Source organism: Melozone crissalis, unplaced genomic scaffold (genome assembly GCF_028551555.1).
Source record: "Melozone crissalis strain CALT ecotype California unplaced genomic scaffold, PUWL_Pcris_2 ptg000027l_1, whole genome shotgun sequence".
Classification (NCBI taxonomy): Eukaryota; Metazoa; Chordata; class Aves; order Passeriformes; family Passerellidae; genus Melozone; species Melozone crissalis.
In genome coordinates, this window is record NW_026535805.1 from 25706130 (window position 1) to 25733555 (window position 27426).

Sequence of the window (27426 nt, forward strand, 5' to 3'; positions counted from 1 at the left end):
CTCCAGTACATGTACAAGCAGAACAGTCGCAGACAATTCTCTCTGCATTCCCTGCAATGCTGACAGCAACTCAGATGCCTACTCTTCATCTGATCACTGAGGTTTGTTTACACAACATCCAAGATGCTCTTTTCCAAACTTTCCTGAAAATGGTTAATGCACACAGGAGTGATGGAGCAAGACTGGTAGAAAACATAAGTAAAATACATGGAGCAGATAGGACCTTATAAAGAGAGACATGTTTTGCCCCATTTAAAAGAAAATTTAAAGATAAGTAATTGTACCACTATGATTAAGTCAGTGAATTAATGTATTTCGTTTCCTTCCCCTTCTCTCTTCCCAAAGGGGAGGTTTACTTACATTCCTTTCTTTGGAGTGCAAACCATTATTTAGCTGTGTAAAACAGTTACAGTTGTTTCTGTTATATTATATTCCTCTGGTTGGAAACCCAGACTATTAACCCCGTTATTGTGATAAAGAACATGTCTCTTTTCTTCTGTAAATAAGAAAAGATATCAGCTCTATTGATAAGCCCCAATTTGATTACAAAATTGGAACTGTCAGGATATAAAAATACTCTTCAATAGTCCATGACTCATGCTGTGAAGATTCATATGCAGGCAGAGTCCATCCATTAATCCATTGCATAAAAGCAGATTAAAGCCAGAGACAAGACAGAATGCTGTGTACTTCTTCAGATTTTATTCCTTGAACAAAAATTCCAACATAACAATCTTTTAAGATGCTGAAAATAAGGACAATATGCATTTACCAGAGACTAAAAAGAAGTCAGGTTAAATTAGCTTGGAATATGAATTCTCCCTTGATTTTAATTATGAGATGAGGTAGCAAGAGGAGTTCAGAAGATGAGTGGTTTTTCTCCTATATTTAATTCCTATTAAAATTCCTTGGAGGATGGGGAGGAAGGATGAGACGAGGGACAAGGGAATAATATAAATTAAAATGTGACACCTTACTTTTTTCTGCTTGTCAGAAATCAACTGAAATTGTGTTTGATATAGCAAACTTTAGAAGACTTCTGCAGTATTGAGGTAACAAACACAAGTTATCTTTCAGCACTCCCATAATGGCTATGGTTTCTATGTGACCAGTGGTAGAAATTGCTGACAGTTTCAATGACAACGTACCTCTGCAGCCTACTTTCACTCCATAGAAATTCCTTGCTGGCCAATGAAGACAATTAAATTGGTTCCTTACAGAAGTCCAAAAGATTACTTAAACAACTGACATATTCAGAGAAACAGCACTTGAAAAAAAAGAAGTGGTAAGTAAGATTTTTAAACACTGACTTATGAAAATACTATACAAAAAGAAAAATAGTGGTCAAAGAATCATAGAATGGTTTGGGTTGCAAGGGACCTTAAAGATCATCTAGTCCCAACTCCCTGGCACGTACAGGGACACTTTCCACTAGACCAGGTTGCTCACAGCCCCATTCAACCTGGCCTTGAACACTTCCAGGGATGGGAGATCTGTTGCAGTGCCTCACCACCCTCATAATGAAGAATTTCTTCCTAATATCTGATCTCTTTCAGTTTAAGACAGTTAATCATCATCCAGCCACTACATGCCCTGTAGAAGTCCTTTTCCAGCTCTCTTGTAGGCCCTTTTTAGGCATTGGAAGGCCAGAATTAGGCCTCCTTGGAGCCATCTCTTCTCCAGGCTGAAAAACCCCAACTCCCTCACAGTCTTTCCTCACAAGAGATGTTCCACTCCCCTGATCATCTTCATGGCTTCCTCTGGACTCACTCCAACAGGTCCATGTCCTTCCTGTGCCAGGTATCCCAGAGCTGGATGCAGGGTTCCAGGTGGGCTCTCACCAGAGCACAGCAGAGGGGCAGAATCCCCTCCCTCACCTGCTGGCCATGCTGCTTTGGATGCAGCCCAGGATGTGTTTGGCTTTCTGAGCTGCAAGCACACACTGCTGGGTCATGTCCAGCTTTTCCTTCACCAATAACCCACAGAGTTCTTTGCAGGACTGCTCTCAGATATGTCAATATGCTCAACATTTTTGGGGCACAAGTAATACTGCAAAGTTAAAATAAAAGAAAGTTCCTTGCAAATTAACATGAACAGCTGACAGCTTTTTAATCACTTCTTAGGCTGTTCTTTTTACCATCATAGAAGTGGAAGAAACCTTTGCTATATAAAAACTCTGAAGGAAAACTAAACTATTCCAGAATCATCTTTTCTATTTCTGCCAGAATACAGAAGAGTGAGAACACACAGTAAGTTTAATTTCACACACTGGGAAAGATATTTAACTTCTTATTAAAGGTTAATACAATTTTCTTTGAAATGATGGTGAATTATATCTTGTAGCCTCCCTGCCCTTTTCTACATAAAAACCATTCATAGAAGTCATTAGTTTATGCATTTTAAAATTTTAAAAAATCTCTGAATAATAGGAAAAAAGACATATAAGGTAAGAAAAGGCTGTCTTGCAAAAAGTCCATTCTTTTCTTCTCTTGTGTTAGCCTTTTTCCTATCATAAGCATTTGCAGTGTAGCATTTCTCTATCAATCATAAGCATTTGCAAAAGTAGTGAATTGGACCAGGAGTATAATGAAGGTTGAGTTGAAACTGGAGATGAGGTGGTGGGAGGCAGAAGGAAAGAGCTATAGATGGACACTACCAGCTCACTTATTTTAAATCCAAATCCACAATGTGATTTAATGTTTGACCTCACAAACATCTGCATTTGTGAAAGGCATCAGAGCCTGAAGGCCACTGGGAAGCAAGACTTTTTTTGTTTGTTCTGTGGTAGTGGTGGTAGCTTAAATACTTGATGAAGTATGGCCTGAATATTTTAACACAGGTACATTGCAAAAGACAGTACTTTAATAGAGAATTAATTTTCTTTACAGTGCAAAGCTGGTGTGACAGAAGACTAAAGAAATGCCTCTTTGGAAATGAAGGTTGATATTTTATTGTAAAAAATGAAGTAATGTTTGAAGAAATGATGCAATATATTTAAGACATATTGTTAATTTTTTTTTCTTAATCTGAAATGGGCCTAATTGAAAAAAAAAAAGTCTGCCTGTTTTTTAACATGACAGACCTTTTCTGTAAATTCCTATAACTCAGCACAGTAGCATGTTCTGGCTGACAGCTGACTTATGCTCATGGATGGCACTATAGTCTCATGTTATCTGTTGTTAAGGATTTTCTCTCTCCACAGTAAGAATTTACCAACTTGCAAATACTGCACTAATGTTGACACTATTTATTGTAAACCTTTTTTTTTTTTTTCTTTTGTTGCTGAATTTAGTGAACTATTACTTCCACAAAGAACGACGTCAATGTAATCATGAGTACTCTTCTCTTTAGACCTGTACAACTCTTTTGGTCAAGTTCTTCACTTCCCTCTTTTCATCTCACCCTAGCATTGAAGAATGGAATGAGTGACAGATAAGGTCAAAAAAGAAAAGCTGGGTGCCTACCCTGCTGTTGTGCTCCTGCCAACCCTTCCCACTAAGACTGCTGGATGTTATGCAAATAACTTAAGTTCCTTCCACACAGCTACAAAGACTTCCTTCTGAGCTCAATACAGCAGCTGGTTTGTTAGCTACAGTTACAGTTCTTTAACATGGAACGATTCCAAGTTTCCTGGGGACCTGGATACGTGCCCACAAATGTTCCTGTGCCAGTAGAAGAGCAATGAATGAGAACTGTGCTATTGGACTATCCTGTCAAAAGGAGGTTGTTTGGTAACGCTGCCTCATGTCAGCCTTGATAGATGGAAATGAATTATTTAAAAAGTCTTTCTGTGATCATTTTGTTGATCAAGACTTTGGAAATCTGCCCCTATTATTATGTAATGCTATCATCCTAAAAAAGAATGCATAATTTGGATGAAAGCATTAATCTCTACTATTTATCAAGATGACAATTCTATACACCATGACTCTCAAGCTCTACTAATCTTAAAAAAAATGGGAAGTGCAATTTGATAAAACTGGAGTACAGGCAGTAATAATATGCCAAAAGCTGAAGACCTGACATTTAATTTGCATTCAATTGGTTCTACACAGCATTTTCTGTGTCTCCCTCCAGTTAGTTTCCAGTCTTCAGAGAAACACAGAGTGGTGCAGTATTTGGCCAGTACAGGAGAGCAGCAGCTACACAACTGCCGCTTCATGGGAATCTGAAGTTTGCAAGAAAATTCTGCACATGCTTTCAAGTGCAATGAAAAAGAAGAGTTCAAGGGACAAATGAACATGGTTCCTAAGCTGCCTGTATTTCCACAAGTTCTAGAAGAGATAACTCACTGAACAAATGTGTCTCGAGATCTGTCACAAAGATCTGTCACAAAACTAAGATCACCATTGAAAAAAGTAAATAATTTTTGAAAAATTACAAAATAGTAGAAGAAACTTTTAAAATTCAAGTTCCAACTTGTGGGTTTTCTTTTAAACAGACTACGTTAGCAAGTATTCTTAGATTTATGTACTTTAATATATCTGTTAACAGCATCCATTTCTTAATGATTTCCTTAATATTCTTAATAGTTCCTAAAAGAACTATGCAATTTTCAGAAGCAAAGTGACAGCCATGTCTGGTTTCCAAGCAATGTTATTTGTGTGTTCAATTCAGGGAACTCTGATCACACTAAACTGTGATATCATATCACATGACAGTTGATTATGATGTCACACAGGAGACTTATTACTGCAGATAGTAATACGAAAAAGAAAAATGAAAAATTAGTTCTTCATGTTTTTGCCTTTTTTTATGCAAATGTCTTTAGAAAACGATGATATTTAAGCATAATTGTCTTTAAATAGAATATTTCTTTCAAAGTTTTCCATAGGGCTCAGTGAATATTAAAGAATAATGCTAAACTATAATTGAGCTACTTATTCAGATTGCAGCTGTGGAAAATGGATTGGAAATAATACAATGATCAAATTATGAGCACAGCTCATGAAAAAAAATGGTTCAAATTATTGTACATCAAATTTACAACTAAAGCTATAACTACTACAGTATAAATGGTTACCTCAGCTATGCATATTTCAGATACTTGATTAATATGCAGACATGGAAAAGAGGCAGAAGAACGATGGGAGGATCCTCATTTGGCAAATAGAAATACAAATGAGCTGCTCTGTAGTGAATATTTGTTGCACACTTCCTTAACTATGCCGTATTTCTTTACATTTATAGTCTCTGTGAGTGAAATTTCAAAGTAGAAAACTGAAAAAATCCCGTTGTTGAAATAGTTACAAAAATGTATCCACAAACAATCACGAGGAGTGGGAGGGAGGGAGGGAAGGAGCTATAGCTAAGTGACAACAGCCTACATGATTCTCAGTGCTGGTGTAAGACCCTCACTTTTCTTAGCAAAACAGTGGAATTGCACTAATTTTGGACTGGTACAAGATTTTGGGTAAAAAAGAAATAAAAAAACCATACTCTGTTCTTCAAACGTAGTTCCCTCCTCAAACAAAGAAAATGGCAGATGAACATAAATACTGAGAAAGAGATGCAACAGAACTTTGAATTCCACATCTGTTTGGTGCTGTTCAGTGAAAGGTATTTTACTTTTAAGGGAGAGACCTCTCCACCCATAACTTTCTCCTTCACCAACAGGCTGAGAAAAATCTGATGACCATGTGTAGAGATAATTGTGTATGGGGTAATAGCAAATAAACCCTTTGAAATGCTAGACTTGTTCATCCTATGGTCAAGATCCCCCAACTGTCATCCTGGCATTTTCGGAGAAAATATTTTAATAAATCTCTCCTTCCAATTGCTAAATACAAAACTCAGTACTATGCATCAGTTTGGTTATTTTTAAATATACTGCATCCATTCCATGAAAAAAAAAAAAAAAAAAAAAAAAAAAAGGCCATTAAAAAAGATGCACTTTCTTCAGTGTAACTCATTATACCAAAGAATATCACAAAGTTCCCGCAGCTTCCCTTTAGCTTATCTTCTATTACTTTTCCTGCATATTTTATCTCAGTTCATGCTTTGTTTAGTTAAAAAACAGTGCTTAAGTTTTTCATCCATCAACCTAGGTTATCTTTCAGTGAACATCAGTGTTTTATACAGAGCTGTTACTGACCATAGCCTTACTGTCATTTATTTTAAACCTTGTTAGAAATCACCTTCTGTTACTAAAAACTGCATTTAGATAAATTTGTGACTGTTTCAGCACTGAAATTTCTTAGACTATTAATACCAGTGTTCTGTTGTTCCATTAACACAGGACTTGACAGAGATACATTAAGGCTAGTTTGATTTCCAGAACCAATTGGATATCATCCTATTCTTAGAGCTCTTATGCAGAGCTCATCTATAAAACTGGAACTGAAGCTGTATCTTATTCAGGTTGAACCATGTAAAGTAGCAGAGTTTAAACAATAGCAAAACTGCCACTGAAAAATACACTGAGAATATTTCATTTGCATTCTTCCAACTCAGTTCAGTTATTTTTAACTGAAATTATGAAACTTAAAATACAGTAAAGCCTACAACACAAAATAATTAATGAAGTAAAAAGGAAACTTTTAACCCGGAAGTCTTAAACCAAAGAATTGTTCCAGGAAAAGGTTGAAAATATATACATACATCTTCTATATATATGTAACTGACCACCTATTATTCCAGGGGGAGGGGACATGCACCAAACTCCTCATAGACTATTATTATTAACAGATACTATTTTTTTACAATCTTTAATAATTGCAAATAGAAGTTATTCAACTTATCAGTCAAATTCTGGTATCAGTGAATTTTTTTTACAATCTCACATATTCTAAACTCTCTTTGTTTTCTTTCATTCTTTCCATACAAGAATCTAGATATCAAAGGGCAGGAATAAGAAAAAAGTACCCAACTTATTGTTTATTAAATAATCTGGCTTCTTTAGAGAGACTAAAAAGACATCCAGTAATTTACATAGAATCATCAAGTCTGACATACTAAGACACTGCCCTACTTTAAAGAATTTAGAGATACTTATGCCTGTTCCTCCAACATTTCACAATAATTGCAATTTCCTCATAAATAGAGTCATCCTTAAAATACTAGTAAAGCAGAATTTTAATTCTAGTTTCATCTTTGAAAATGAAGAGTCTTCAACACATAATGATACAGATGCCTTATAAACAAGATTCACACAAAAAATAGAAGTCTGCAGATAAATACAAATAAATTTTGCATAATACTTGATACGTTCAGTGTAGTTCAAGATTTTAGAAAGAAGGAAGCAAAATCTGTTTGCATTACGTGTTCTTTTCCTCAGCCAGAGATCCAATTCAGTTATGGAGTTCACATTAGACAAAGCAGGAATTATTCTGAAAGGGTAAGGATGACTCATTTTCAGTTATAATACAGAAACACTGTATTGAAGCAAGTTCCACTCAAAAAGAAACAACAACAAAAAAGTGGTCCTCTCAAACAAGCTGGACAACATCTGAAACTACAGTGGAAAGAGAATTGTCTATAGGCTCAGAAATTGTCAAAAGTCAGACTGTCAGAGGATTGTTGAATTGGCCCTTCCTGCATGAATGTATGCATTCTCATTTAAATTGCATAATCCACAAGGCAGGGACCATTCCTTTGTCCACTGTACAGGATGCCAAACACCATGATAACCCACATGGCAAACAACAAGTGGGCCAAGTCACTGTCAAAGGCAAAGCTCAGAAAGATAAAGACAGGACTCATGCAGCTTGTTCACATTATTGAAGGACAAAGAAAAGGGCAACCAATTGTATGAGCGCCTGGATAACAACACCAAAAGAGAAATACAGCCCCTGTAAATCACATAGTAGAAGAGTATACAGAAAGGACCATATTCATATTGTATGTTGAGAAAGAAACATACATGTGCTCCATTTCAAAACAAACTTTTTACCTTTGAGTTGTTAAGAAACATTTGCAAGTACTACAAATGGTGTATTTCATGCAGTTCTTATAGAATACTGGCAGAAACAAAAAGCAACTCAGCAATTTAGAAGGGTACAGGGTACTGCATTATTTTAAAACAAAGAAAAGAACACATTGTACACCTTTTCCCATAATTAGTCGCATCAGAAATTATTTCTTCTAATTCTAGCTCAGTGCACAGAATTGAAATTCCAATTGAAAAGCACTCTGCCTAAGAGCAGGCATAGAGAAAACTACATGAAAAACCCACAAGAAGCAACCCACTTAACATTAAGAAATGTCCATTTCATAAAAAAAAGTCACACTGTAAGAATTTTTAACAAATTGCTACAGATAGAATGATGGGATTGAAAAATTAGAAGTAGTTAAATAATATCATTATCTGAGTTATCAATCTTCAACATTTAAGTCTTCATGAATGGAGACAGATTTCCAACTGAAAAATACGCTCAAATAAATTTCTGACAATGCACTAGCACTGTATTTTCTAGAGTATTTTTCTGTAGCTTTTGGGACATATATGTCAGGCTGTTCCCACATAGTGCATACAATTGCTTTTGATTATTCTGAAAAAAATAGGAATTCTGGAGTTGGCAGCTCTTTAGCTATCTGAAGAAATGGGTTTTAATTAGAAGTTGATAGGAAAGTAGAAATGTCCTAATATTTTGACTGTTGTTTCACATTCTGAGGTAGAAATTTGGAAGCAGGTTCAGAAGCTGCACTGAAGTTGAACAAGGAGTCTAGTACTGCAAAAGGAGATATTGTTCAGAAAGAGAGAACAAGATTGCAAGCTTTGGCTTTTCAGAGTCAGTATGTCACAAAAATTTGTGAGCCAATTCCACTTTTCATAACTCTAGAACAGTGAGGCCCAAAATAAAGCTTTTTCATCCACTCAGTGAAAAGATAAAACAATGCATCTATTAAACAGCTGAGGCTGCCTATTCCACGAAAGAGGTTTCAGATGCTGACACTACTCAAGTAAGTTTTTCAAATGTACAAAGCCATTTTTAGCCAGAACAAGAAAGCTCTTTTACATATTTCCATTATAACTGCATTCACAGTAAAAATGCTGCTCAGGCAGGAGCACTGATCAAGCCTGCCACGTTCACACCAGTGATGTCAGACCCAAGCACTCACTTGGATTCCATGGTATGACCTTACAGACCCAAACACTGGGCTTGGCTCCAGAGATCACCAAACCCCTCCAAACAGCAAACCACTTACAACATCAATGCTACTTCTACCAGAAATACTCGCTCCAATGGCTACAGCTTTTAAAAGAATCTGATTTTTTGAAGCAGAAAGGAAGAGCCTCCCTAAAGCAAAGACACACCCAGTACATCGGTCAATGAATGAGACAATCAGAGACCTTGCATGAATTTTAGTCATGGCTACACAACAGCTTGAAAACTCACTATTTCAGCCCAAAAACTTCTGCTTTGACACACTACCATCAGTAAGAATCCTATTATCCAATGGGAGCCAGCATTCCAAAAGGATTTTAGAGGTATAAAATGAAAGGACTAAGTGATAAGTGATAAAAGGTTAAACTGTCATTCACCTCATGTTCGTGAGAAATATGTATGCCATCCAGCAGATTTCCATACACTTACTCACAGCAGACCTTGGTGGCTTAAAATAACAAGATTTTTGCATTTAAACCATATGTAAAAAACAGATAACCTTTCAAACATCCATTAACTGTATAAAACTTTTGGTACCAGGGAATATATGGATATGATACTTATACTCAGTGCCTAGAAAATTACAATATTTTGCTACTTATACTATTTTATCCAATCTCCTGTTGTACATAGAAATTTGAGAGAAAACTGCAGTGATTAAAATAAGATTTGAGGAACTTTGCTAAACACACATTTTGGTTATATATCTCCTCATATTTCACCCCCGATATTAAAGATATGTCCATGTTCTTCTTGAGTTTTCCTGTAGTAACACTTATGATGATAGTTGAGTTTTTCTACTAAAGGACTTCAATTTCTATTGGAGTCTATCTATTAGAAAGGGTCACAAAAGGACTTCAATTTCTATTGGAGTCTATCTATTAGAAAGGGTCACACCAAACTAACACTGGTCTTTCCAACACATTGCAACACCTGGGCTAAGAGGAAATCAGAAAGGGTATAAGTACAGTTTTAGAAGTTCAAGTTAGTTCATTTGTAGAGGAAAAAAATTGCTTGAGTCCACTTCACTTCTAAAGCAAAGGAGAATTTGAATAACCTCTCTCATTGCAAAAGTTCACAGCAATGAAAAACACCCCAAACCACTGTCTATGACAGCAGAGAAACACTGCCTGTGACAACTCAAAACATTCCAATGTTCTAGCTAAGAGTTCTTAACTGTTCACTAAGAAGTACAGAAGCACATGCTAAGGAAAAAAGAGAAACAAAGCTAAGATTTCTCTTATGTTTTCAAGAAATTAAAATAGGAAGTAGGTTTCCTGTCATGTCATTTGGCAGTAGAGTGGATCTGATACCACAGTTCTGAATTATTTTTAGTCTTAATGAAGGAAGTGGTTGATTAAAATAAAAGAAGTTTTTAAAAAAAGGAAATGTGAACATGAGACATTGTTTCTTATGGAAACCAGTTTAGTTTGACCCTGATTCCTTATCAACTGGCAGGAATTGTGAGATAGTACAAACTGATAATATTACTGGCCAGTTTTTCAAACTTTAGCTTCAAGCTGACTGAGGATCTGCAGTTTCAAAAGCCACCACGTAATTTCTCTGGTACTTCTGCATCACTGTAGAGCTCTAAACTGTCCCTTCACATCACTGTGCATCAAGACCTTTTTAAAAAATTTATGTTGTGAGAACAGAGGTTTCACTTTTTTCTATCCTTCCTCTCAGAAACAAAAGAGCAGGAGTTCCATACAGAAATCTATGATGGCCATAATGCACCTGATTCATACAGTCTTACTACTTACAAACAATTTTGTTCTTAATTTACACTGCAAATTTGGAAAGCAGGCTTAATAATATTAATATACACTAAATATTTTGGCAGTTACCAAATAATTTGGTAACTTGTGTGCACATGACCTTTCCAAGCACATGCAATTGGACCTGGACCACCTGGCACTGAACAATTCAGCTTGGGCAAACAAGTGCCTCTCTGAGACAGCCACCCTCCAGGCTGGTTGGTTCCACAGCTTTGTACAGTAACAGCTCTTTTTCTGACGAATAAAATCTTTTTACATAATTCTAGATATAAACAGAAGAACAGTAGCTGGAGTGAGGGAGCTGTTAGCAGAATATTGTTCTTCATTTTTCATCAGTCCACTCAAATTTGGCACAACCTGATAGCAATAAAATGTCACTGCCATCTGTTCAGTAATCATTTGAAATCCATCTAGAAACAAATTGCTATTAAGCTAAAAAACTTGTTCTCAATGAGATTAAAGAGGGCTATAATTGAAAATAATTTTGTTAAAGCTTTATGTCAACTTTATGGACTCCTTCTGCTTCCCCCTCAAATTAAAAAAAAACCACAAAACAACAACAACAACAAAAAAAACTAAAAAAAAAAAAATAGCCAAACTCACCCCAAACAATAAGATTGCATTATCATTGCTCTACAGATTTGCTTCAGTTTACTAAGTTATAGCACATGTCTGAGAACCTTCTGGAGTTGTCCTGCTGAGAAAATATGCTATATATTTTCATTTCAAAAAGGAAAAAAAACCCCTGTCTTTATAAATACAGTATGGAAACACATCTTTCAAATATTCTGAGTCAGAGAGGTAAGATCTCAATTTTTCTAGATTGGAAAGAAGACACCTTGTTGTATATATGTATTTTCCAGACAAAGTCATCATCCTGACTGGGGTTAAGGAATGCAGATTCAGAGTTGTATTCTTTTATGTTAGAGACTCATTGGAGAAAATGGCTATAAGCCTTTCTTCATTCTTAGCTGCAAGCCACCATAAGCAAGCTGATATCTTCTAAATTTACTGCTTTATGAAAAGGCAAAAATGCTTGAAAATGAAGTCTTGCTTTAAGGTGACTTACTAACATGTTCAATAATCAATAATTTATCTTTAAACAGATCTCCAAGCACACTAAGAAACAGCACTATTTGGAACCATGAAAAACAAAACTGTGGTCCACTTTTGGGAAGCATGGGGAATGCTAGTTTTAAATTCATATTCATCTGGAATGGTTTGCTTTTATAGGGCCAATTTTGTTTTAACTTTTGCTTTTAAAATTCTGGTTACATAACACCCCATCCAATAAATCAGACACTGAATTTTATATTTGATTTATCAAGTTCTGCTCCTTATGTAAATGAAAACGTTCAAATAGGAGGGTATAATTAACTGATCCAAAGTGTTCACACACAGGCATAGTAATGCAGTGTAGGCATTGTAAAAAATCTGCCTCTGAATTTCATTATTGGCTTTGATTTAGCACAAAGTTTCGGGTCAGCCAACAAACTGTATATCATTTATACAGACCACACATTTCTGGAGCTGTGTTTTTACTTGCTGTCAGTGCATATCTCCCTCATTTTGAAACATATTTGCATTATAGAAACTACAGATCTATTTCAAAATCCAAATTTAGAAAGGAACAATCACATTTGCCATGTTTCTGACTGTTAGAAAGCTCATATTAAATTACAAAAGAAACTGCACATCTGACATATAAACTACCTCAATGGCATTCTCTCTCCTTCCCCACACACACTCAACTATTTACCAGTAAAATCCATAGATTCTTTTTCCCCAAAATACAGATCATTATCAAATAAATAGTATTTTCTTTATAACCTAAATAACCTTTATAACTGACTGAATATCTGTCAACAAATTATGAATTGCTTACAAAGGGTCTCAGCTATTCATGTCAACATTATGTATGATCCTTTACAAAAAATATCCTTACCTAGGGCAATTCATAACGTGACTGATTTTAAATATTATTCCAGGATCTGCCCAGCTAGTTTTTCTAAACTCAATAAATGTACACGAAGAAAAAAAAAAAGCCAAATCTTGAGCAAAAAAACCCAATGCTAATGTCTCATGAATGGCTATTTCAGCACTATTAACCAGGGACTGTTCCTGTTTCACTGGGAAGGTTTTTTTAATGCATATTTATATTTCAAAAATAAATAGCTTGGGTACAGCTTTCTTTCCATTCAAGGACTGTGTACATCTGCATGCCATGTTTGGTATACAACACCAGCAATTCTTTGCCTCTCATAATGTGGTTCCCGTCCATATTTATTCCAGTGCGCTTCTTCACTTCCTCTTTTCTCTATTTCCACATACTTGGCACCATGCATTCACCAAATCATACCCAATTCATGCAATATTTTCCACCTCAATCCATATGTCCATCATCCTCCATTCAAGGAGCACAAACCAGACAAGTGAATATGTGTTAGGCCCATGACACCCTTTGGTCTGGAATGAGAGTGCTCACAGATAACCCTTACTCAGGCACAGCTAGGCAGAATGAAAGCAGGCCAATGAGGTAAACTATGATGCTAGGCAAAGTTGGGATGGCAATGTTTGTCATCAACCATTTATTTAATTTGTAGGCACTCAGAAGCCAGCAGCTTTGCTGATTACCAGTCAAAAGCTCTCACTCCATCTTCTATTTTCCACCCAGAAGCCACAGAGTGGCTTCTGCTCACTGACTGCTAAAACTATCCCCAATCCAAACCCTTGTCCAAAATAGTCTCTTATCAAGGAATGATCTGCTTGGTCCTGGCAAGTTCAGTCACCTAAACCATCATGAAAGGAAAAGAAACATCCTATATCATTGTCTTAATCCAAGACCATTTCTTCCTCTTTTATAAATATACTTTTCCTTGTCCTTTAGACAGTTTACTAGTCTGACAAAAGTCCAGCTTTCCAACTCAGCATTTCAGTTCATCTGACTCTAAAAGCATGTCTTTGCTGTAGCCTTATCTAGAAATATTCATTTGGGTTCTATTTAATTCTGCCATTTTACTATTCATTCCCTCTCTGAATGTTTTGTCCTCTTTGATATCACTATTACTCCTCTACTGTCACTTCCTTTATTTCAATATTTTTTCTTCTCTTTAGTATCTTTCTAAAGTTTCATAAATCCTTTCTTTTCTCCCAGGACACATCTTTTTGCTATTCACGTCAGTCAGTTGAGACACTGTACAACAGTACTTGTATCAGTTACCTCACTTTCCTTTATCCTTCCTAGGAGACTAGGAAAGCTATGGGATTTCTTTTTAAATGTGCACTATGCTGTATGACTATTTAAATGCTTATTTTCCTCTGAATAAGAAGGGTCTGTACCTACATTCAACAGTTAATACAATGTGTTACTCTTAGGTGCTAATCCATTCCTCCACCTCTTGTCAAAACCAAGGCAAAACAAATATGTACTTCAATATGTTCTTAAAGCTAGCAAATTATCTAGTTCAAACAATAGTCTAGAAAAGATTCCAATGAACAAAACCTTTCAGAGAATACTCTGTCATCAACACTGTCAATTACAAAAATAAGTAAACAAATAAGGTCCTAAAGATCAAAAATTATGTATTTTTAGTATAGATAAACTAAGACAAAATCATAAAAAGGAAAATAGAATATATAGTAGCCTTTGTGGTACTATATCATACTTTTTAAAAATTAGAATTATTTTTTATACTGTTTTTTCATTTTTCATCTATTATTTTTAGAAGAAATATAACAAATATATAGCCCTTGCTTTAAAAAAAATTATTATCAAATACCCTCACAAACTCCTTAAAGCTGCTTGAAACTGTTAAATTAATATTTGAGTTTAAACACAGGTTGCTACTTAAAAACTTCAAAGATACATATCAAGCCATCAAATAACTCAAACACAGGGAACATGTATGAGAGAAAAAACCCAAAACCACTTGTATCCAGGATAAAAAATACCTGTTCTTTTAAGTATTTAATGAATGCCAGAATTCACCTTGAAGCTAAAATGAAAACGCCAGATTATTCTGCCACATCTTCCTACAAAACTTATTTTCCCTTAGACTACTGGGGCTTCATTTTGTTCCCCATTTATGTCTTCAAGATTCACCCTGTTCTTCAGGGTACCCAAAGAACATCTGGTCCAGCTGTTAAAGACTGAGGCAAAGAAGGCATGGAGTACCTCAGCTTTTTCCTCATCCTTTTCACTGTGTTTTCCCCTACTTGCAACAAAGGCTGGAGAAAGAACCTCAGTGTAGGAGTTCTTTTCACATTTGGTTCTCAAACAAGTTGTAAGGAGTATTTGCCAAACCTCTTAATTTTAAATAAATTTTAATAAACCTAGTTTTCCAAGCAGATATCAGCAACATTTGTAACTGAGTTAGAAAAAAGCACATTATTAAACAAACACACGAAAATTGAGTTCAATTTGCTGATATACAATTAATTGTTCCTACACACACAATGACTCCACTTTTGAATGAGGCAGGATTCAATGCATGATGCAAACTTCTTTGCACATAAAAAAAGTTGGGTGAAACTACTATAGTAGCATATTGTGCTTAAGCTAAACAAGACAAGCATTATTTCCATTGAACTCTACAGAACTCCAGTGACAGTGTGAAGTAACTGGGGAAAGAGTACACATTAACATAAAAATTCTGAGTCCACTGGAGAAAAGCAGCTTTGTGGAAACTGTAGAACCAAACTACAAATACAGAAAGAATTATCTAATAGTGCTATACAGTATAACACAGCAAACATCCTCCTACCCTGAAATACTCAGAGAAGGATATAAATTTGAGTTTGACTTGTTTTGATACTGTTAGGGTAGGGGTTTATGTTGGGTCTTTTTGTTTGTGGGTTAGTTGGTTTGCTTTTTTGGGGGGAAGGCTATTTTATTTTTGTTTTAAGAAAAAAAGTTATTTTATTAATCAGAAAAGAGTACAGTCTGTTCAATATACAGCTTGCCTTCCAAGCAATATCCTAAGCTATGCATTCCTGTTTTGTTGCAATATTGTTTAGATTCCAGTAAGAAATAAGCTCTCATGTCTCTATGTAATACCAGAAAGGAAATGAAATCTTAGTGGATTTACAAAATGGAACTTCAGCGATCAATGTGCCAGTGAAATACTGAAACTACCAGGCAACTGGCTACTATGAAGTGGGAAGGCATCTAGAGGAAAGTTTGCCTCCTCACCCTCACCAAATACAGAAACAATTGGAAACTAAATTGTTCACATAATAGGAAAACCAAAATCTTCACAGTTGTAGCTATAATCAACATCTAAAAACTATAGACAAGACAACAGAAGCAGATCTTGAGTCTGGGCAATGGACATGTAGGAGGCACTTTACTGGAAATGTTTGCTTCCAAAGAAGGAATGAATACTACTTGACAGACCACATATGTGGTCAACCAAATGATTTTTTTTAAACATGAATCAGTATCAAAACCAGATGTCTTCTGATTCAATTAATAAGCAGATTTCATAGCAACTGAATAAAGAAAGTACCACGTTACAGAATAAAGCAAGTATGAATACTACAAAGACTCATCCACAGAACACATGCAGACTCTTCTGTCCTGCTTTTGTAGACATTTTTTATAAGGTGATGCAAACTAAAAGCACTTAAAAAACCCAACAACTCAACCCCAATCCATCATATAGACAGCCTTCAAAAGAGGGTATGGGATACCACTAAAGCCTTTTTCCAGAGCATCTGTCTTTCCACTGCTATGAAACAAGGTAATTTGACAATATCCTTAATTTAAACATAAATAGAGAAGCATCTGTTTACACCAGGCTTAGCTCTGCTTCTGCTACCTAGAGAAGATGAGTGAAAAAGCATTTTAGTAAAATCTTCACTGAGCAGTATACTCAACATAGCTGGGCAGTTTCTGGGCTGAACACTTCAAGGAAATACACCATGTCAAAAGGACATAGTGGTAACAACTGAATCTAAGAAATGGGGGTTGCTGTCTGCATGCAAATGAGCAGGGTTATCAAGGGTTGAAAAGAGACAGGAAGTATATTCTAGTCCAAGCTGACACTGAGAAGTCAGTAACAGTAATTTAAAAAACTAAATCTGTTCGTTAGAAAACCTAATCTGTATGTTAACATTTGAGGCACAGGGCTGGAAGAAGGTGGGGAAAACCTTTTGTCCCCCTCATCACCCATCCATTGATCTTATGGCCGGTACTGAGGGGTTAGTATGAGAAACTGTTTTTTCTTGCAAAAGAAAGCTAAACAAATAAATAACTAACCCAACCTAGTTTAGTTAAGATTTTTTCACTCAGCACTACAGTAAAAGATGGGAAAGGAAAAAATGCTAAAACAATTTCAAATCAACCAGAGGAGTAAAGTATTAATACTACATCATCCACTTCACCTTGATATTCACAAAGAAAAGAGATGAGAGACCAGGAAACCCAAAGCTTCCAACAATGAAATAATTGCTTGAGTACACAGTTCTGGAAGCTCTGCACACAACCTCATAGTACACACACACCTAAAACAATGGAGAACTCTATTTTAGCTTCCTGTGTGAACTTAATAACAAAAAAATACAAGGGCAACAGAAATACAAACATGGAAGGTTCAAGGCAAAAGCAATCCTAATTAAATACACTTGTCAACTATAACATAATTTCAGTACACAGTTTGTCAATTTTTATATTTTCACAATTACTTCTTTACAGACACACTCTGCTAACACACACACACACAAAATCATTTAAAAATACCCTTCATTTTAACTCTCTAGCTACACAAAATGTCAATCCCAACAACTCCTTCTAGTGGTAATAGACATATGATAGAGCAAATTTCCTTCCTACTTCATCCAGTAATACCATATTACATCAACTTGAAATCTATCATGGTTACAAACACTAACCCATTTGAGAAAAACAAAGTATTTCAATTGCTTATTTCTAGTTTAGGAACAGTGTTTCTAAGTCAAACTATATGAAATGCAAAGTAGGAGAGAACCTAAGTTTACATTACTAAAAATACTGTAAATTCTGGCTGCCCTGGTGACAAAGTTACCTGAAACAAGTTCAGCTGCCATATAATCCACACTCTTCCTCCTGCTCAGACAAAGCTACCAACTGCCAAATGTTATCTAATAATTATCATACGTAAAGTAAAACGGCTGGACTTTGCCCTCAGTTTACCTGTCTTTAGACAATAGTTTTGAATTAAACCTGCAGCCCACTCCAACCTTCCAAGTTCTAAAAAGGCTTGCCAAAGAGAACAGAACAGGCAAGAAAACCCCGAAGAAATCTATTTACAGGTGTATTCTAAATTCCAAAAATGCGCAGGAAGAAATTTCTAAACATTCTGCTCTTTAAAAAAAAAATAAAAATCCTACTTTAAGGAAAGATGAAAATAGAGCCAAAAATCAAAGTCACATTCTTTGTATCTGGTTTCTAAATGTGATACAGCAATAACATCAATCCCCAAGTAAGAGAAGTTAAGTAAATATCTGTGAATGGTGATTTGGAGCCAACTGAAAAATAAAGAAAGGCAAAGTAGAAATAGTCTATCTAATCTGTCGTTCACCCAAACATAATTAACTGTTATCATCATTAACAATAACAAAGATCACTTTTCTGTAATCTGCAAGAGACAAATGACAAAAGGAAGGATGTCACATACAGAAATGTCTCAACTTCTCTTTTCTTCTAAGCCATTAGTATATATGCTTAACAAACAGAACATGAAATGGAAATGTGTGCTCCCATCCCTCTTGGAAATAACCCCTTCAAAAAATGTTTACAAATTTAGTTTCTATTTTTGAGAAAATTTTGCTGCAGTGGACTTTGATCTTCAGCATTTGATGGCATGTAGCCCTGCCCTTCCTGAAGCTGTCCAAAGCAGTTAATGTCACTGGTCTTAACTATGACCAAAAAAAACTTAAGAAATTTCAGGAATAATGTTTTTCTTTTTTATTTGTTTTTCAACTATTATTTCTTTCCATCCATTTCACTTTCTCCTATTTGCAGTAAGATAAAACAAGCAACTGTATACAAGCAGACACTTGATGAAGTGGAGGACCTGGGAAAAGTTTGTATTCCTCCTTCCCTCTCCTCACAGGCTGCCATGCAAGACAAAGTACACACTCCATTCACGGGGAAGAATTTGACAAGGCAGCAAATCAGGTTACCAGGCTAAATGGCTGAAATGAGATGGCAAAACAAAAGAAAAAACTTGCAAAAAGAAAAAAGCCTAACAGCTAAGAACTACAAAGTATTTGAATGATATTCACAGCAAATGAATAGCTTTTTAGAGGACCATAAAAGATAACTGAGAGTACTTGTGGGGTTTCTATTTTTGAAACTAGATGCTTCCTCGCCTCTTGCCCCCTCCTCCCCCCTCACTTTGCAAACAGACAGGGCTCAGAGTGTGCTGGTTAATAACCAGACCAGGTCAGCCTGCAAGAGATTATTTTAAGCTGTCTGTATTTTTTTAGATAGGAGTGGATGTGACAGGCTACCCAAGAGAAGATCAAATATAACAAGAGGTCATCTGTATCATATTATAAATATTTTAAGACTAAAATTTACTGAAAACAAAAGCTTAGGCCTTGCATAGACAGGGTAAAAAATATTACAGCACAGCCAGTTTCACAAAATTCAAAGCTCTCATAGATTTCTTAGCCAATCAATTTTGACCCTGAATAATGCTTATAAAACCTCATAAAATCTTCTCCCCTCTTAATTAACTGAGCCTGAAAAATATTCTGAGTCTATTGCCCTGCTACCTAAGCTCACTAACCAAGGAATGAACGACCTGAGCATTTTCTTGATTAAGAAAGAGCTGCAGGTGACCTTGACTTCATCTTTTAATTAATGCAATTTATCAATGTGTACTAGCATTTTTTCTGCTCACAAAATATACATCAGCTTCTTCCCTTTGCCCACGTTCTGAGAATCACACAGAGTCTTTGAGGTAGGAAGAGACCGCTGGAGATTTTCGACCCCAACCCCCTGCTCACACTGGGTCAGACAGATTAGCCAGAAACCATTAGATAGAAACCATGTCCAGCCAGGTTTTAAATATCTTCAAGGATGAAGATACAACCTCTCCTGTAAAACAGTTCCAGAGCCCAACTACTCTCAGAAGCCTTTCCTTATGTTCAGATAGAATTTCATGTATTTCAAATTACACTCATGGCCTCTTATCCTGTCACTGGGCACCACTGAAAAGAGCCTGGCCCCATCCTCTTTTCACTCTCCTCCAAGAATTTATACTGATTTATACTGATGAGATCTCCCTGAGCCTTCTCTAGGCCAAACTGTTCCAGCTCACTCAGCATCTCACTGTATGAAAAACGCTCCAGTCTTTTAACCTTCTCTGTGGCCTGCACTGGATGCTCTCCAAAATGTCCTTATCTCTCTTGTACCAGGAAACCCAGGACTGCACACAGTATTCCAGGTGTGGCCTCACCAGTGCTGCCACAAGGACACTTTGCTGGCTCATGTCCTGCTCGCTGTCCTCCCAGACCTCCAGGTCCTTTCCTGCAGGGCTGTTTGCAGGTGGCTGACCTCCAGTACATGCTGGCTTTTGGGGTCATTTCTCTGCAGGAACTGGCATTGTCCTTTTTTGAATTAGGAATGTTCTTCTCTGCCCACTCTTCATCTTGTTGAGGTTCCTCTGGATGGCAGCCCAGCAACCTGGGCTATCAAACACTCCTGGTTTTGCATCATCAGGAAACTTGCAGAGGGTGTGCTCAGTCCTAGCAACAGGGTCACTGAACAAGGACATTAAACAGTGTTGAACCCAGTACCAGTCCCCAGGGTACACCACTGGCCTCCCACTGGAGCTAGTGCTGCTGATCAAAACCCTCTAAATCTGGCAGTTCAGCCAGCTTTCAGTCTATTTCACCATCCCTTTATCAAGGCCATCTCCCCTCATCCACCAAGCCAGTCATTTCATCATAGAAGGGTATCAGGTGGGTTAAGTAGGATTTTCCATGCTTCAATTCATGCTCACTACTCCACGCCATTCATGCATCTGGAAATACCTTCCAAGATGACTTGTCCTCTCACCCTCACAGGCACAAGCAAGGCTCATCTGTCTGTACTTCCCCAGACTCTCTGTATACTTTTCTCCAGTCCTCAGTAACCTCTCCAAATTGCCTGACCTTTAGAAGAAATCGAGTGCTCTCACACTGCTATCAGTCAACTCCATAGGTGCATTCTACCAAGTCCCATGGGCTTCTTTATGCTCAATTTGTTAGAATATCCCTTGATTTAATAACTCTCCACTGAGGGTAAGTCCTCCTTGCTCCACACTGTCTGGGATTTCCGAAGGCCAGTCTTACCAGGGAAGAATGAAATGGAAACTGTGTTGAACACTTCAGTCTTTTCTGTGTCTGTTGTAGATCCCCTACCCCAGTACCAGCGGGCTCACATCTTCCCTAGCATCCTTCCACTCTTTATGTACTTGCTACAGGTTTTTTATTGCCCTCCACATCCTTCATCATCCATCATCCATCACCAACTTTAATTCCAGAATGGTTTTGGCTGTCCCCAAATCATTTTCAAATTCTTGAATTTTTTCATTTTTTGTTTTCCTATGTTGTTCCACATTCTATTTCTCCAATTTTCTCTGAGAATTCTGTCCTTCACATATGCATAACTCTTTTTTCCAACTTTATCACTTATCCTGCACAGTTCTAGTAGTAACCAAAAACAAGCTCATAGAATATGTTTTTGACCCCTTTTGCAGTTTATCTTCAAAAGTATTTGCATTAATTCTTAATTATTTCAAATATTTTATTAGAAGTCGTTTTCTGCATGAGCCAGAAACAAAGGATTTCAATTAAGATAATTTACTATTAAGCTTTCACTTTGTATAAAACAATAATACCACAGCATTTTACTGAAATAAATTAGATTACATTATTTAAGGAATCAGGATGGTTTGCATCCTTTCCTCCCTCCCTCCCTCCCAACAACTTCTTTTCAACTCTTTTTATTTGTTTATTAAGCCATTTTTTTGGGTTTTATACATCTGTTTAGTTAGAACTAGTGGCAGTTCTAACTAAACAGAACTGCCACATCAGTCTCTTCCTCAAAGAAAAAATAAATACTACTTTTACTGAGGGCTAGGGAAAGAAAGTTTAACACTAGCTTCTCCCAATTTTTTTAAATTAGCCATCTCTTTCCCTTCTAAGACTCATCACTCTTCAGTCTATTCTTGATGCTAACTATCCTAACCAACCTGCCAACAGTCCTTCTTTTTTCCCTCTATTCTCTCTCCAAAACAGCTAACCCAAAATGCATGTTAGTAAGCTCTTCCATTTTGTTAACATGCATGTTATTTTACCTTGACTTTTATGTTGGAGGACCACACTAATGCTTTTTCTTACTGCTATCTCTTTATTATTTAGAGTGATACAGCATTTGAAGAGGTGAGAGAGTCGTACTTCTTTCCAAGCTCCAGTAAGTTAAATGGGAAGATCCAAACAAACTAATAAATCTTTCCAGAACCACAAACTTTGTGTAGCACAGGGCACAGAGACATAACATAGCACAGACATTTTTTGGCTCACTGCCTTTAGGAACCAAAATAGCCCTCTCCCTGAACTGATCAGTCCTGCCAGATTTGTGGCAGTCAGGAGGGAACCAGACTGGGAAAACCAGCTCTGTGGATTAGTATTATTTTACCAACACAAACAAACAACTCATAGAATTACTAGTATTTTGTACTATATGACCCAATAACTTTTAAGCAAAACATTGGTTCACTTACCCTACAACCTTTCCACTCAGGTGGCAGAACCATTAAGACTATGAGCCATTCCAAAACTGAAGCACATACACCTTGTAAGATAAAGCAGCTTGATATTTTATTTATACCTAAGTATATTTTAATTCTTCTTACAGAGGAAATAAAGAATAACAATTTGGAGATTGAAAAGGTGTATTTGAGACATCAAACACCATACAAAATTGCTGAATATATTATATTGCTATTGACAAAAATGGTACGTGCCTATCAGCATTCCTAGCTAGTTATTTTTCACTTATTTGTTAGAGCTAAAATTCCATCATCAGTCCCTCATCCCATCTGGAGTATTGTGTTCTGTACTCCCCCAGTACAAGGATGACACAGAAATATAGGGACAAATCCAGAGAAGTGTCACTAAAATGACTGAGGGATTGAAGCATCTTTCGCGTGAGGAATGGCTGAGGGGGCTGGGGCTGCTCATCCTGAAGAAGAGAAAGCTCAGAGAGGATTTCCCCAATGCCTAACTGGGGCCATGACAGGCAAACAGACTCTCCTCATGGGTGTTCAATGCCAGGATAAAGGGAAATAAGACAGGAAATACATGAAACTCCACCTACACATAGGAAAATGCCCTTCGACTGTGAAAGTCAGACAACAGAACAGGTTGCCCAGACAGGTTGTGGAGTTTCCACACTTGAAGATATTTAAAATCCAGCCGGCCTTGACCTGTAAGCAGGGATGGTTGACTATGTGATCTCAAGAGGTGCATCTATGTTTCAGCAATTCTCTGAATTTTCTAATATAGTTTAGCTTCTGAAAACAATTTGCACCAAATGCACACCATGTTTTCTGTGAAAAAGTTACATCATGCCATACATATATTATCAGGCCAAATTTACTGCTACACATTTTTTGTTTGCATTAGTTTCTGAATATATGGTATGTTTATGCCCAAACTACATTGTCCTATATATGCCCATATCACAACTACCAACACACACAAACTGTCAATAGATTATGTTTTCATTAACTCACATAAACATGTAAGCCTTTAGATGCCAGTTCATGCCCAGATCACAAAAATACTTCCAAAATACCAAACCATAAGATTGGATTGGTTGCCTCATGTACACATGTCCCTATGAAATAACTATCAAAATTATTACAGAAATAGTGCCTCAGTAGCTAGTAGAGTCCAGTCTATCAGTAACTGGAGGCAAAGAGGAGTGGGATTAGTTTTAAATTTATTTATTATTATGAAAAGGAAACATGCTACTGGATGCAAAACTAAGACTAAATGCTGCATTTAGGTTTCCTGATTCTATATCTACGTCATATATTTGGACACATCCTCCCAATGAAAACATATCCCTCAAAGCTGATGATGACTTAGGCAAATGTAATAAGTTTATCACTTGAATCTGACATGTGTATATTCTTCACGGATGCACACCCTTCAATTTTATTATCTGTTCCTCTGCCTTAAAAGTACCTCTACAGTGCAACGTAGGCAGCTGCGCAGTTGCAACAGCTTAACAACGTCGTGTAAGTAATTCAGATTCCTTTTTAAATTATTGAAACTGTAAGAACTTTTCAAACATTTAGTTTTGTGTAACCAATTTTAAAATGCCTCTTAAAGAGAAACTTCAAACGTGTTTTACTTTTTAGTGTTACCATTCTTTAATAAATCATTAACTATTTAACTTGGGAAATAAAACCACTATCAGTTTTCTACAACTAAAATAATTTCCCATCTATCTTCTTATGCCTGTACTTATGATGATAAGAAAGAGCGAATAAATTTTTATGGTCTACAAAATCACATATTTCAAAGTCCAGATTATCAAACCTGCTAATCAGTACCACTGCTACCATAATTGCAAAATACATCAAAAGAACTATTTTGGCATAAAGGTTTTGTCTGGATTATATGGAACAAAAAAAAAAAACAAAACAAAAACCACACCAAAAAAAAAACAAAAAACAAACCAAAAAAACTGATGTGTATTTATTTCAGGGGTGAGCAAATCACAAGTTTCTTCTCCTAGCTTAAACAGCAATATTCCTTGTGTTAAATACTTTTCAAATTATGAAAGAAAAGCAATGGACCTTATTAGACATCAGCAACCATCATTCTTTTTGCAGCATTATTATATTATACCTACTACTACCCTAAACCACAAAAAGAGGGCCAAATAAACAAATTATATTTTTCAGGTTCTTCCAGATTTCTTTAAACATCTGCTATGCATTGGTCAACTTTACAGCCAAAAGATAAAGCAAAGGCAATACAAAAGTGGTTAGCACACAATTCTAGACTAGAAATACTAGTGTTCTCTTTCACTACATTAGCTTATTCAGATGAAGATATTATTGACAACACACAATGCAAAATATGCTACAATATTGTCCTCTAAAGTCTGACTATTTTCAAACACCTTGTTTATATGAAAAGTAGTAGGTAAGATTTTCAGAGATATGTTCTACTCTGCCATTAATAAAGCAGAGCTTCATCAGGCTCAGTAACATAGGAGTCTTGTGATATTATTGTGTATTACAGAATTGACCATTTATTGAAAAAATGGAGTCTCAGATGAGAAGAGGAAAAAAAACTATTAACCTGATGTGAGCAAAGGGAGCCACTTAAAATCTGATAAACAACAACACAGATATTGAGCATCCACCTAGTTTAACAGCTGCAGCACACGGAGGGCTGAGGGGCTCAGGTGGCTGAACACAAAGTTCAATCTTTTCTCCTGCATCAAAGCATGTGGCCAGCATGGCAAGGAAGATCAATTATTCAGACTCTCCTAAATCTATGATTCTTTGAATAGGTTGACAAAAACCAATTATCTTACTTTATACAAATCTCTGAATGCATCATGAATTTAAGATAAATTTTTTTTAAATTCTTGTTTCAGAATTTTTTCCTCCCTGAAACAATATGTAGTTGGAAATGAAAGTTAAAATTTTACTGGTGTCAGAAATATGATAGAAACAAAACTACTACACTGAATGTCTTCAGATGATAGACTGTTCAGCCAACATGAAGTATTTCTAAGCCTGAGCCATATCCTAGAACTAAAACCAATCCAGTTGAGCTAGATTAAGGAGTTTGTAGAGATAGGAATTTGGCTTCTCTGATGCATTACAGAACACAATAATCCTTCTGTATAGTAACAGCTGTATAGTATTGATTATACCCTACACTTCAATATTAATGAGAGGCAATCTGCCAAGTTACAGATTTCAAAAAAAAGGCTGAACTTTCTCTAGAGACAGGTTTTGTTCAGCCTGAAGACAGAGGACACCTTACAGCAGCCTTCCAGTAGGCAAAGGGGGTTACAAGAGTTCCAGAGAGGGACATTATACAAGGGCATGCAGTGATAGGACAAAGGGGAATGGCGTCAAACTGAAAGAGGGTGGGTTTAGATTGGATATTAAGAAGAAATCCTTTACTGTGAGGGTGGTGAAACACTGGAACAGGTCATACTGAGAAGCTGTGAAAGACCAGGTTGAATGGAGGCAGTGGAAAGTGTCCTGCATATGACAGGGATGTTGGAATGAGATGATCTTAAAGTCCCTTCCAACTCAAAGCATTCTGTGATTCTTTAATCACTTGTACATCCAGCCACATAAATGATTATCTTAGGGGTTTTTAGGGTGCTTTAGGTATCCCTAGGAAATACCATTTGTAAGATGTCAAACATCAAGAAAACAGCACAAATGCATTTTTACTTAAAAGTACTACAAGCATAGTAAAAACATATTTGCCATCAGCTAGAAATTTGGCTTACCTTTGGCTAGAAGGGTTCACAAAGGATGCCAACTTCAGTCACTCTTTTTCTGATATCACCAAAATGGAGATACCTGCAAGTCAAATGAGAAAGATTTATTGGTTTTGGTTTTGGGTGAACATGTCTCCTTATGATATTAAAGGATAAGTTAAAAAAAAACCTTCAATAAACACTAGTGTAAAATTTAAATCTACTAATTTCTACATAGAAATAAAATATCAAGAACAATTCACTGGCTCTAAAAATCAGCTTAGTTTCATATGTATGTGTTACAACAAAGAATTTAAAGGTGTTATCTGTGCAAGTTCCTGGCAATAACTGGAAAAAAACTGTTGCTAGGGCAAAGGGTCATAAGCCAGTAGGTGCTGAACCATCAGACTGTTTCATTATGGCTCTGCTTCAAAGGTTATCATAAAGGGCCCACAGCTATTCCTGTAAAATGCAAGTAGCCTAATGGTATTTTCAATTACAGGGATGAGGAAAAGTCATGAAGTTCCATAAAATGTTTTGAGAGAAAAGAGTAGTGAGTTGATCCAGAAGGTTTAGAAACATGCTCTGAGATTCTGTGGGATGACTTACAGCCAAGAAATTATCTAACACTGCAAACTTTACATTTGACAATTTTATATTTGCTTCTGAACAAAGGAAAATAAAAGCATATGCAAAATAAAAATATTTTAGCTAGGTCTGTCTGATCGACGTTAGAGAAAGAAATCACAAAACTATCAGCAAGGCGATTTGTCTATTTTATATCAGAGCCAACAAAGTTTCAAAAGGAGTTAGCTTTACCATGATCTCAGACAGTAAAATCTGGCTTGAAAATACACAATGTTATATTCATACTGAAAGAAAGGAAAAAGAACACACACACCGCAGGAACAGATGTTATTTCCTGTACTAAATCACCACCATAGGGACAAAAATAATTCTAATAGGTATTTTACAGAATAGTGCATACAATGGAAAAGAACACAAAGCCTCAAAATCAAACATCAGCTGCATATCTAGG

General features: G+C 36.3%; 1 protein-coding gene across 5 annotated transcripts in view; it reads right to left on the reverse strand.

The window, feature by feature from the left end:
* The window catches only part of SIPA1L2 (signal induced proliferation associated 1 like 2), a 127662-nt gene that overhangs the window by 73044 nt on the left and 27192 nt on the right, over positions 1-27426 (reverse strand). For all 5 annotated transcript variants that reach the window (XM_054279500.1, XM_054279503.1, XM_054279502.1 and 2 more), the window contains exon 2: positions 26418-26490. The gene's annotated coding sequence lies outside the window, so the exon portion shown is untranslated. The remainder of the gene's footprint in view (positions 1-26417; positions 26491-27426) is intronic.